This window comes from Jaculus jaculus, chromosome 16 (assembly GCF_020740685.1).
Source record: "Jaculus jaculus isolate mJacJac1 chromosome 16, mJacJac1.mat.Y.cur, whole genome shotgun sequence".
Classification (NCBI taxonomy): domain Eukaryota; kingdom Metazoa; phylum Chordata; class Mammalia; order Rodentia; family Dipodidae; genus Jaculus; species Jaculus jaculus.
The window spans coordinates 34,315,812-34,326,415 of NC_059117.1; positions in this window are offsets into that span (position 1 = coordinate 34,315,812).

Consider the following 10,604-nt stretch of genomic DNA (forward strand, 5'->3'; position numbering starts at 1 on the left):
ACTATAGCATGTGGTGTTGTGGTGGTTTGAATGAGCTCCCTCTCCCCTACCCCCACCCCATCAGATTCAGGAATTTTATTCAAGCTTGTAATTCAGCATCACAGAGCAGATGCTAGGGTCCAGCCCTAAGGCGTGGGGGTGGATTTGGAATTCCAGTCTAAAGATATGCAAAGTGCTGGAGTTTTGCCTGGAGTTCCTGAAGTGCACTTGCTTGCTTGTGGTGGCTTGTGGCTTTTCTCTCTCTGCTTGAACCTGTGAAAGGGGGCCAGCTTCTTCTGCCATTATCAAACTTCCACTGGGTCTGTAAGCTTCAGATAACTTTCCTTCCTCCCTAACTATGCCTGGTTTGAAAGTTCATCCCAGCGACGTGTGGCTGTCTACTGCAGGTACCTTCAGCAATAGAGTCTTAGCATCTAGTTCTGATGGGCAGCCAAAAGCATTGCAAACACGCTGTATTGTTTTAGGAGCCTCAGGGGGTCTCCCTAACCAATAATCTACAGCCTTTCACTTTTTTTTTTATTTTTGTTTTGAGGCAAGTTTTCTTGATCACCATGGCATTCTCCAGGCTAGCAGGTCCCTGGGCTTTTAGGGATTGTCTACCTTCCATCCTTATAGCTTACAGTATGGTGTGTAGTTTTATATAGTGACACACACAGAAAACAACTTTTCCTGGAGATGTGAACACATGTCTTCACCCTAAGTAGGACTCAGATGGCAGACCAAAGTACAATTGCACCAATACCGGGTCAGTGAATCAATGGATTGGGGGAGTGTACAGACCATGGAGGGGGGTTATTTACAGGAATGTGGTACCCCCAGAGGAGCAGCTGTGTTGATGGTTCTTCCTGTGTCAACATTACTCCTTGGATGCTCCTCAGCCACAGACTGAGGACTAACTTAAAGAACATGGGGACCCCAGAACAGCCACAGCAGTGAGAAGTTTCATCCTATCATGGGTGACTATTTCCCCACAGCCGCTTCAAGGAGCTCCTTATCACTGCCGAGGAGTACAGAAACCACAGAGCCGCACTTCCCTGGGGCTCACTATATTGAGCTAGCCCCCACAGATGCTGTTCCCTCAGCCTCAGGATGAGGACTTACTTACAGAGCGTGCCGTTTTAGTGAGAATATACTTATTGTGCAACCTAATGGTTTTGTGGCATTTTCCTACATTTATTTTAGGACCTTTATTTTTATTTATTTATTTATTCATTTATTTATTTATTTATTTTTTGAGGCAGGATATCACTCACTCTGTAGCCCAGGCCAGCCTTCTACTTTAACTCCCAGAGCAATGGGATCAAAGAAGTGAGCTACCTTGCTACCATGACCAGCTTACATCATGAACCTTGGTCATATTCAGCCCTCCATTCCATCTTTTGCCCCTCCTCTCTTCCATTCTATTACTTTCATGGGTCTTTAATTTGTTTTTCAAATTTTTATTAACAATTTCCATGATTATAAAAAATATCCCACAGTACTACCCTCCCTCCCCCCACTTTCCCCTTTGAAACTCCATTTTCCATCATATCCCCTCCCCATCTCAATCAGTCTCCCTTTTATTTTGATGTCATGATCTTTTCCTCCTCTTATGTGGTCTTGTGTATGTGGTGTCGAGCACTGTGAAGTTATGGATATCCAGGCCATTTTGTGTCTGGGGGGAGCACGTTGTAAGGAGTCCTAATTTTTTTAAAAGATTGTATTTTCATTTATTGATTAGAGAGAGAGAGAGAGAGAGAGGGAGGGAGGGAGGGAGAGGGAGGGAGAGAATGGGCACACCAGGGTCTCTTGCAAACGAAATCCAGATGCATGTACCACCATGTGCATCTGGCTTACATGGGACCTGGTGAATTGAACAGAGGTTCTTTGCAGGCAAATGCCTTAAGAGCTAAGCCATCTCTCCAGCCCATCTTTTTTACATACAGCATGTGATAGTCATCCTTCTAATTCTGACTTCCATGGGGCAATGTCCAGTTCCATCCATTCTCCTGCAAATGACAGTTTCTTTCTACTTTGTGATTGAATAAAATCTCACTGTGGTTTTATATACAACACTTTATCCAGTTTTCTTCTTCTTCTTCTTTTTCTTTTTTTTTTTTTTGATGCATGTGCCACCATGTGCATCTGGTTTATGTGGGTCCTGGGGACTCGAACTGGTATCTTCAGACTTTGCAGACAAGCACCTTAAGTGCTAAGCCATCTCTCCATTCTTCTTTTTGGTGGTCCCCTAGTCTGATTTTTGGACTTGGCTATTATGAGCCATGCCATCTTAAACACAGGTATGCAGATACCTCCACTTATGGCATACACCTATGGGGGGGTATAGCTGGATCATAGTTTTAGGGGTTATTGTTGCTTTTTCTCTATGTGTGACAGGGCCTCATGTAGCCCAGGTGGACATAAAATTTGCTGTGTAGCTGAGATGGCCTTGAATTTCTGGTCCTCCTGCCTCTACCTGCATAGTGCTGGAATTGTAGGCATGTGCCGCCATGCCCAGCTTAGTTTTAGTTTGTTTGATTTCCGTAGTGGCTGCACCAGTTTACTTTCCCACCAGCAGTATACAAAGATTCCTTCCTCCACACACACGCAACCTTGTTGACATTTCTTTTGCTGATGTTAACCATTATCACTGGATTGGGGTAGAGTCTCGGTGTAGCTTTGACTTACAATTGATTTGCTTTTGAGATAGAGGCTGCACCAGTCTTCCCTTTGAGAACCAGCTATGCCCACCAGCTGGAGACACTGCGCGCTGGAGGCTCACAGCCGAGGCCTGCTCTAGGCAATGGTAACACCCGGAAGGCGCAGTCTTGGCCAGTGTGTGTTGTCCTGCCCGGATGAACTCACACCCTAAGACTGGCTCACATGGAGCTATGGTGCTCTTAAGACCTTGTTCATTTTTCAGTGGAGATTTTAAGAGCTTCCGCTAGGACAGAGCAAGGCTTCTCTTACAGCCATCTTCTCTCTGTGTCTGGTCCTGTTTTCCCTAAACCTCAGGAAATGACTTGATTGCAAGTACCAGTGATGAGTTTCAGAGTGGATCGGAGAATCCATCTGTGACAGCTGCATGCTCACAGCACAGGGAGTCTTCCAATGAGACTACCACAACAGCAGAATTAAAGACCACCATTTCACATAAATCGCCATGTTTATCTTGTGCCTTTGTTGTCCTTAGGTTACAGTCACTTTAAGGATAGCCTGTCTCATTACTCTGTCAGGGTTACTGGAAATCCCGTCAGGTGATCATTCCACTGACTCAACGTGCAGGCGAGTTCTTTTGTTTCATTTCACACTTTATTTGTAGACATTTTGTTTCCAAGTTTAAATGTCTATGTATTCATATGCTCCTAAATCACATAGTAGAAAATGGTTTGTAGAGAAGTAGTTTCCCCCACCCTCTCCCATGTGTAAAAACTTCTTGATTTTTCAGTTTCCTTTTTTTTTTTTAATTTTATTTATTTATTTATTTGAGAGTGAGAGAGAAAGACAGATAGAGCGAGAGAGAGAGAATGGGCGCGCCAGGGCTTCCAGCCTCTGCAAACGAACTCCAGACGCGTGCGCCCCCTTGTGCATCTGGCTAACGTGGGACCTGGGGAACCGAGCCTCGAACTGGGGTCCTTAGGCTTCATAGGCAAGCACTTAACCGCTAAGCCATCTCTCCAGCCCCAGTTTCCTTTTTTTTTTGTGAAGCAAGCTCAACAGACTGGCCTGTGAGAGAGCAAGAGTGAGCAAGAAAGAGACAGAGAGAATTGGCACACCCGGACCTCCAGCCACTGCAATTGAACTCCAGACATGTGCCACCTTGTGTTTATGTCACCTTTGTGCATCTGGCTTACATGGGATCTGAAGAGTCAAACATGGGTCCTTAGACTTTTCAGGCAAGCACCTTAACTGCTAAACCATCTCTCCAGCCCTTTTTTAAAGTTTTGGTTTTGAGTTATTCCATTGTTATGTTTTAATATACACATGATCAAATACTGTGTGTGCATGTGTGTTTATTTGTATGTAGTATATAACCCCTCTGCTCTCAAAGATGAATGGTAACTGATACACACATTTATCTCTTTAATTTTCACTTAAAATATATTTGGGGGGCGCTGGGGAGAGAGCTTAGTGGTTAAAGTATTTGATTGCAAAGCCTGATGACTTGAGTTTGATTCCTCAGTATCAATATAAAGTCAGATGCACAAAGTGGTATATGCATCTGGAGCTCATTTGCAGTAGAAGGAGGCTCTGACATGCCCATACAGTCTGTCTTTCTCAAATACATACATAATACATAAATAAAAATTAATTTTTTTCTAAATGTATCTTATGGCTGAAGAGATGGCTCAGTGGTTAAAGGTAATTGCTTGCAAATCCTGACAGCTCAGGTTTAATTCCCTAGTACTTACATGAATCCAGATGCACAAAATTGCCTTAGAGTCTGGAGTTTATCTGAAGTGGTAGGAGGCCCTGGTGTGCCCATACTTGTACAAACACACACACACACACACACACACTCTCTCTCTCTCTCTCTCTTTGTCTGCCTCTGTATCTCTCTCAAATCAATCAATAAATAACATTTTTTAAAATGTATCTTACAAAGCACTCCACTAAAGACGTAGTTGTAGTTTCTCTCTGTCTCTCATGTATGTATGTGTGTGTGTGTGAGACAGAGAGAGAGAGAGATGGTGTCATACGTGTGCGGCATAATGTGTGTGGTGGATGCCCATGTGTGTGCAGATGCTGACGCTCTGTGTTTTGGCCAGAGGAGAATGGCAATGTCCTGTTATTGCTCATCTTGCTGTTCCCTTGTTTGCTCACTGAAACTGAAGCTGCTGGCCATTTTCTGTCAGATCAGAGACCTGAAGTGATTCTCCATCCTCTGCTCTCCACAGGAGTAGGGTCACAGTCATGCAGGGCCACACCCAGCTTTTTATATTGGTGCTGGGGAATCAAACTCAGGGAGAATCAGACTCTTTCAGGCCCTCATGCTTGGCATGACAAGTGCTTTTACCTAGTAATTTAACTCCCCAGCCCATCCTTGTGGTTTTTTTTTTCAATATTTTATTTTATTTTTATTTATGTGAGAATGAGGCATAGTTGCATATTACTCCATTGTTATGTAGAATATCCCACCAAACTCCTACTGTTGAGCACTGGGCTTGTTCCAGTCTTACAACTAGGGGGACACTAGCTGTTTTGGTGTATAGTATCCTAGAAGAAGTCACATCAGAACAATGTACAAATGATTTCTCTAGAAATTTATAAATGCTTTAGGGTTGTATGATTTTTGAATTCCCAGCAGTGATGGATGACAGTGCCCGTTTTCCCAGCCATGAGAACAATTTCTCCTCCCAGCGAATTCCTATCTGAAGTTTGAGTGACCTGGATCTACAGTGCTCTGCTTGCTTCTCTTGCCTCCGTTTAAAAAGTAAGTCGATTATAAAGCTAAGAGGTTAAAACCATACTGTTATATTGCAGTTGGAGTTTGCATTTTTCCTTTGTAAAGAAGACTCAGTATCTTCCCATATGCCTAATAGTTGTTTGCAGGGTTGAACAGCTCAGCAAATTAGAAAGACAAAATAAAAAGGAAAAAGTCTAATTCTAAGAACTTAGGCATACATGCTATATGCCTCAATGACTTTCCTTTCTCATTAATGCCAAGGGAAACTAGAAAATAAAACCTCTAGTTTGGATGACTATGAGTTCCATTAAAATTTGGATTGGGGGGTCTGGAGCGATGGCTCTGTAGTTAAAGGCACTTGCTTGCAAAGCCTGATGGCCTGGGTTCAATTCCCCAGTATCTATTTCAAACCAGATGCATAAAGTAGTGCAGGCATCTGGAGTTCATTTGCAGTGACAAGTCGTCCTGGCAATCCATTATCTCTCTCAATCTCTCCCATTCTTTGTTGTTTTTAAAATATTTTATGTATTTATCTATTTTTTTTAAAAAAAAATATTGTTATTTGAGACAAAGAGAGAGGGGGAAGAGAAAGAAAGAGACAGACAAAGAGAGAATAGGTACACCAGGGCCTCTAGCCATGCAAACAAACTCCAGATGCATGCACCTCCTTATGCATCTGGCTAATGTGGGACCTGGAGAATTATACCTAGGTCCTTAGGCTTCGCAGACAAGTGCCTTAATTGCTAAGCCATGTCTCCAGCCTTTATTTATCTATTTATTTGTGGGCGGGGGGAGAGAGAATGGGCACACTAGGGCCTCTAGCCACTGTGAAGGAACTCCAGATGCATGGACCACCTTGTGCATCTGGCTTATGTGGGTACTGGGGATTCAAACTTGGATCTATCTCTTTGCTTGCAAATAAACAAGTAAAATATTTAAATTAAAAAAAATACTTGGGAGCCGGGCATGGTGGTGCACGCCTTTAATCTCAGCACTCAGGAGGCAGAGGTAGGAGGATTGCTGTGAGTTCAAGGCCACTCTGAGACTACACAGTGAATTCCAGGTCAGCCTGGGCCAGAGTGAGACCCTACCTTGAAAAACCAAAAACAGAAACAAACAAACAAACAAACAAAAAAACTTGGAGTGGTGGTAAGTGTCCTATTACCAAGAAGAGTAAAGAATGAATGGACACTAGGGACAGCTAGCAGTTTCTGCCACATTATCATCTTTGAAAAAAAGCCAAACATCACTGTAGCCATTGAATGATGGTGCCCCACAGTTTTTGTCTCCAGTATGCTCCTTTTGACTGGCCATCATGCTGTTTCTCCAGAACCAAGCATCTTGAGAGTCTGCATGCTCTTTCTCCCCTATCTTGCCCTGAAACCTTCTAGAATCCATGGCACATTCTGTTACTGGTGTCTGCTCACAACTTATGCCTTGTCTCAACACTGATGCTGATTCACATCCACCCTTAATCCTTTATGCTCCTTTAGTTTTCCTCTTGGAACTAATCCCCATGCGACTGAAAAGACATGTGGTATCTTTGCTTATTTCTCATGTTTCCTCCTCTATAACTAATGAGTCTAGTATAGTGCTAGTCATGTACCAGGCATTTGTGCTTTTTATACATTTATATTTAGACTGAACTGCTTCTCATAGCACTCTGTGATCATCTCTTATCACCATACTCTTGCTACATAACAAAGCTGGTCACAACCATGTAGCTGGATGAAAGACCTGGAACTTGCTCTATGGCCCCAGGCTGGCCTTGAATTCATGGACATGATGGACTGGGACAAGACACAGACAGAACCTCAGCCTCCTGAGTGCTGGGACTAAAGGCATGTGCCACCATGCTTGGCTTGAAGGTCATTAATTCTTGACCATGCCTTTATTTATGCCTGCAGGCTGATCAAGACTAGACAGCTTCTATAAGTCAAGTCCAGGTTGGATCCTGGCCCCAGCAGGTTAGCTGGGGATGTCCCCCTCATGACAGTGGCAGAAGCATGAGAAAGCAAGCCTCACCATGCAGGAGAACCTCAAGCCTCTGTGGTATGTCTGTCTGTCTACATTCCAGTAACTGAAGGAAGTCTCCTGGCCAAAATTTTCATGAATGCTAACAGCTACTCTTCTCATAGGAGGTATGCAGGCGGCATATTTGCTGAAGAAAGAAAATTAGTTTTCCTGTTTAGCAAGCTGAGGCACCTGGAAGGTAAGTTGCTGGCCTAGTCATGCCCATGGCAGCACTTGGTAGAAGTGGAAAGTAAACCCAGTTGGAAAAGGTCTCGGCCTAACTGTTGTAAGTCTAGCTTAAACTAGCAATATGAGGATAAGCACTGCACTGTTTGGCCATTCTTTTCTACTCCCAGCACGTAGAAGAGTGCTTGGCACTCAGTAGGTGCTTCACACAAATGAAGTCAGCATAGTGTGTTGATATTTTAAGTGGTACTTGATAAATTATTGTGAACATTGTTTAAAATTTTAGAATAAGGAATTAAATCATTGAAAAATTTATTGAAAACTTGGAAGTAAAGGATAAGGTATGGGGGGCACTAGAGAGATGGCTTAGCAGTTAAGGCACTTGCCTGCAAAGCCAAAGGATCCAGGTTCAATTCCCTAGGACTCATGTAAGCCAGGTGCACAAGGTGGTGCATGCATCTGGAGTTCATTTGTAGCAGCTAGATGCCCTGGTGCACTCATTCTCTCTCTGTGTGTGTCCTTTCTTTCTTTCAAATAAATAAATAAAAATAAAGTAATGAGGGCCTGGAAAGATGGCTCAGTGATTAAGACACTTGCCTGACCACCCTGGTTCGATTCCCCAGTACCCACATAAAGCTAGATGCAAAAGTGGCACATTCATCTGCAGTTCATTTATAGACATTGGAGGTCCTTGCGTGCCCATTCTCTCGTTTGTCTCTCTTCTCTCTGCTTGCAAATAAATAAATATCGCCTTCTGAGTGCTGGGATAAGACATGTGTTACTACGCCCAGCTAAATAAAATATTTTTTAAAAGGGTAAACCATTGTGAAAAATATTGAAGACTTGAAAACAAGATACAGCAAAGGCAGCATGTCTTGCAATACAGTACAGGAATGTTATTCAACTTTAGAGTTGGTTCACTAAAAATAGTTTCATTACCTAGGGAATTTTTTCTTTTGATTCATTATCTACTCTTGAGGTTATATTTTTATTTACTGACATTACAGATATAGACTATTTCTGAAAAAAATTCATTCTGGTGGAGAAAAAAAGATGGTATTGTCTTGTAGGACCTTGGTGGCTGCTGCATGTATCCTAGCTGTCTTATTCCTGGAGCTCCTCTCCAGTGGGACATCAATGTTCTGTTCATGGGTGAGATGACGAAGAAAGATCTGCTATCTCCATTCTGTGTCTGGTGACATTTTTAACTATTCAAAGTTTTACTTGAATTGCTGCATTATTATTTCATTTTTTTTTCCTGCTGAAACTAAACATGGTTTATTCACTTCTAATTTAACAGTTATGTACAAATGTCTGCATCTGGTGGAGCAGGGGAGGCCAAGCTGCCCTGTGGGGTCAGAGTTACAAGGGGTCAGAGTTACAACTCTGTTAGACTTCCATGCTAGCAGCTGGGAGCCCCAAAGATGCGACAGATCACACAGAGCAGGTTTGACAGCCCTGAAGTCATGATAAAGGCTGTCCAGGGGTTTGTTTTAATTCAAGAGTCTGATCATATGGGGAGAAAAGCTTATAGATGGCTATGAGAGAATATTCCCTAAAGAAAAGAAAAGAAAGAACACCCAAGTCTTGCTGTGTACATTGATTTACGAGCAATGGCGTGATATATTGATTGTTGGAGGCAACACTTTTTCCACAACTTCTAAGGAACAGGGGGCTTAAAGTCCACTTTTGAAATTAACAGCGGGGAACAATTATTTAAAACGGTTTAGTTCCAAGAACTGGCAATAAAATAAAATAAAATAAAATAAAATAAAATAAAATAAAATAAAATAAAATAAAATAAAATAAAATAAAATAAATCCTGGCTACTTTAGGGCCCTGGGGAGCAAGGCTCCTTCTGTGGAGGCTGCTGACTGGAGCTGGTCAGTCCCCAGCATCCATATAAAACCTGGCACCAAGCCGCATGGAGTCCGGGCACTGCTATGGCAGAGGGACTTCGAGTGAGGACAACCAGGAAGTTCATGGGGTCACCTAGTGTGGCTTTCCCAGAGTCAGACTAAAGAAGTCCCTGCCTCAGACAAGGTGGAAGGAGAGGACTGACACCCCAAGGTTGTTCTCTGACCTCCACACATGAGCTGTCCGTACTATACACATACCGTCGTACATACACACAATTAATTCTCGGGCTGGACAGATGGCTTAGCGGTGAAGGCCCTTGCTTGCAAAAACCAAAGGCCCCAGGACCCACATAAGCCAAATGCACGAGGTGGCACATGCATTCGGGGTTCCTCCCTCCCCCCTCTCTGCCTCTTTCTTTCTCTAATAAATAAATAAATAAAAATAAAATATTTAAAAAATTTCTGGCTACATCAGTAATGAGAATTTTCTCAATACTTTCAATGGCAGTATAGATTTGGAATTGACCAAGATGTCCGTGGTGCTGGAGCTGGAACTCAGGGCTTGGGGCGATGCCTGGCATCTAGCACTGAGCTACATTCCCAGTCCAGAAGGATTGTGCAACCTCCAATCTTCCTCCCTTGACCATTTCACTTTTTTTGTTTTTGGCTTTCTGAGGTAGGGTCTTTGGCCCAGGCTGATCTGGAATTCACTATGCAGTCTCTTTTCACTCTTTTTTTTTTTTTTTTTTTTGGTTTTTCGAGGTAGGGTCTCACTCTGGTCCAGGCTGACCTGGAATTCACTATGCAGTCTCAGGGTGGCCTCGAACTCATGGCGATCCTCCTACCTCTGTCTCCCGAGTTTGGGGATTAAAGGCGTGCGCCACCACGCCCGGACATTTTCACTCTTGAATGGACCAGCAGTTCAGAGTGTCAGTCTTGGCCTTTACAGAGAGCGGTGCGTCCTCTTTAGAGTTATCTGAACCTTCCGGCTGCGCCGAGGATGGGAATCGGTTTGCAGGACTTGCATCTCCGTCTTCTTCCACCGCCGTCAGGACTCCTGAATGGATCCGAGACTCTTTTTCTTGAAATACTTAAGACAATCTCAGGCAAGGGGAACAAAACTCTCAACTCGGGCCACCCCTCCCCTAACCCAATTTCCA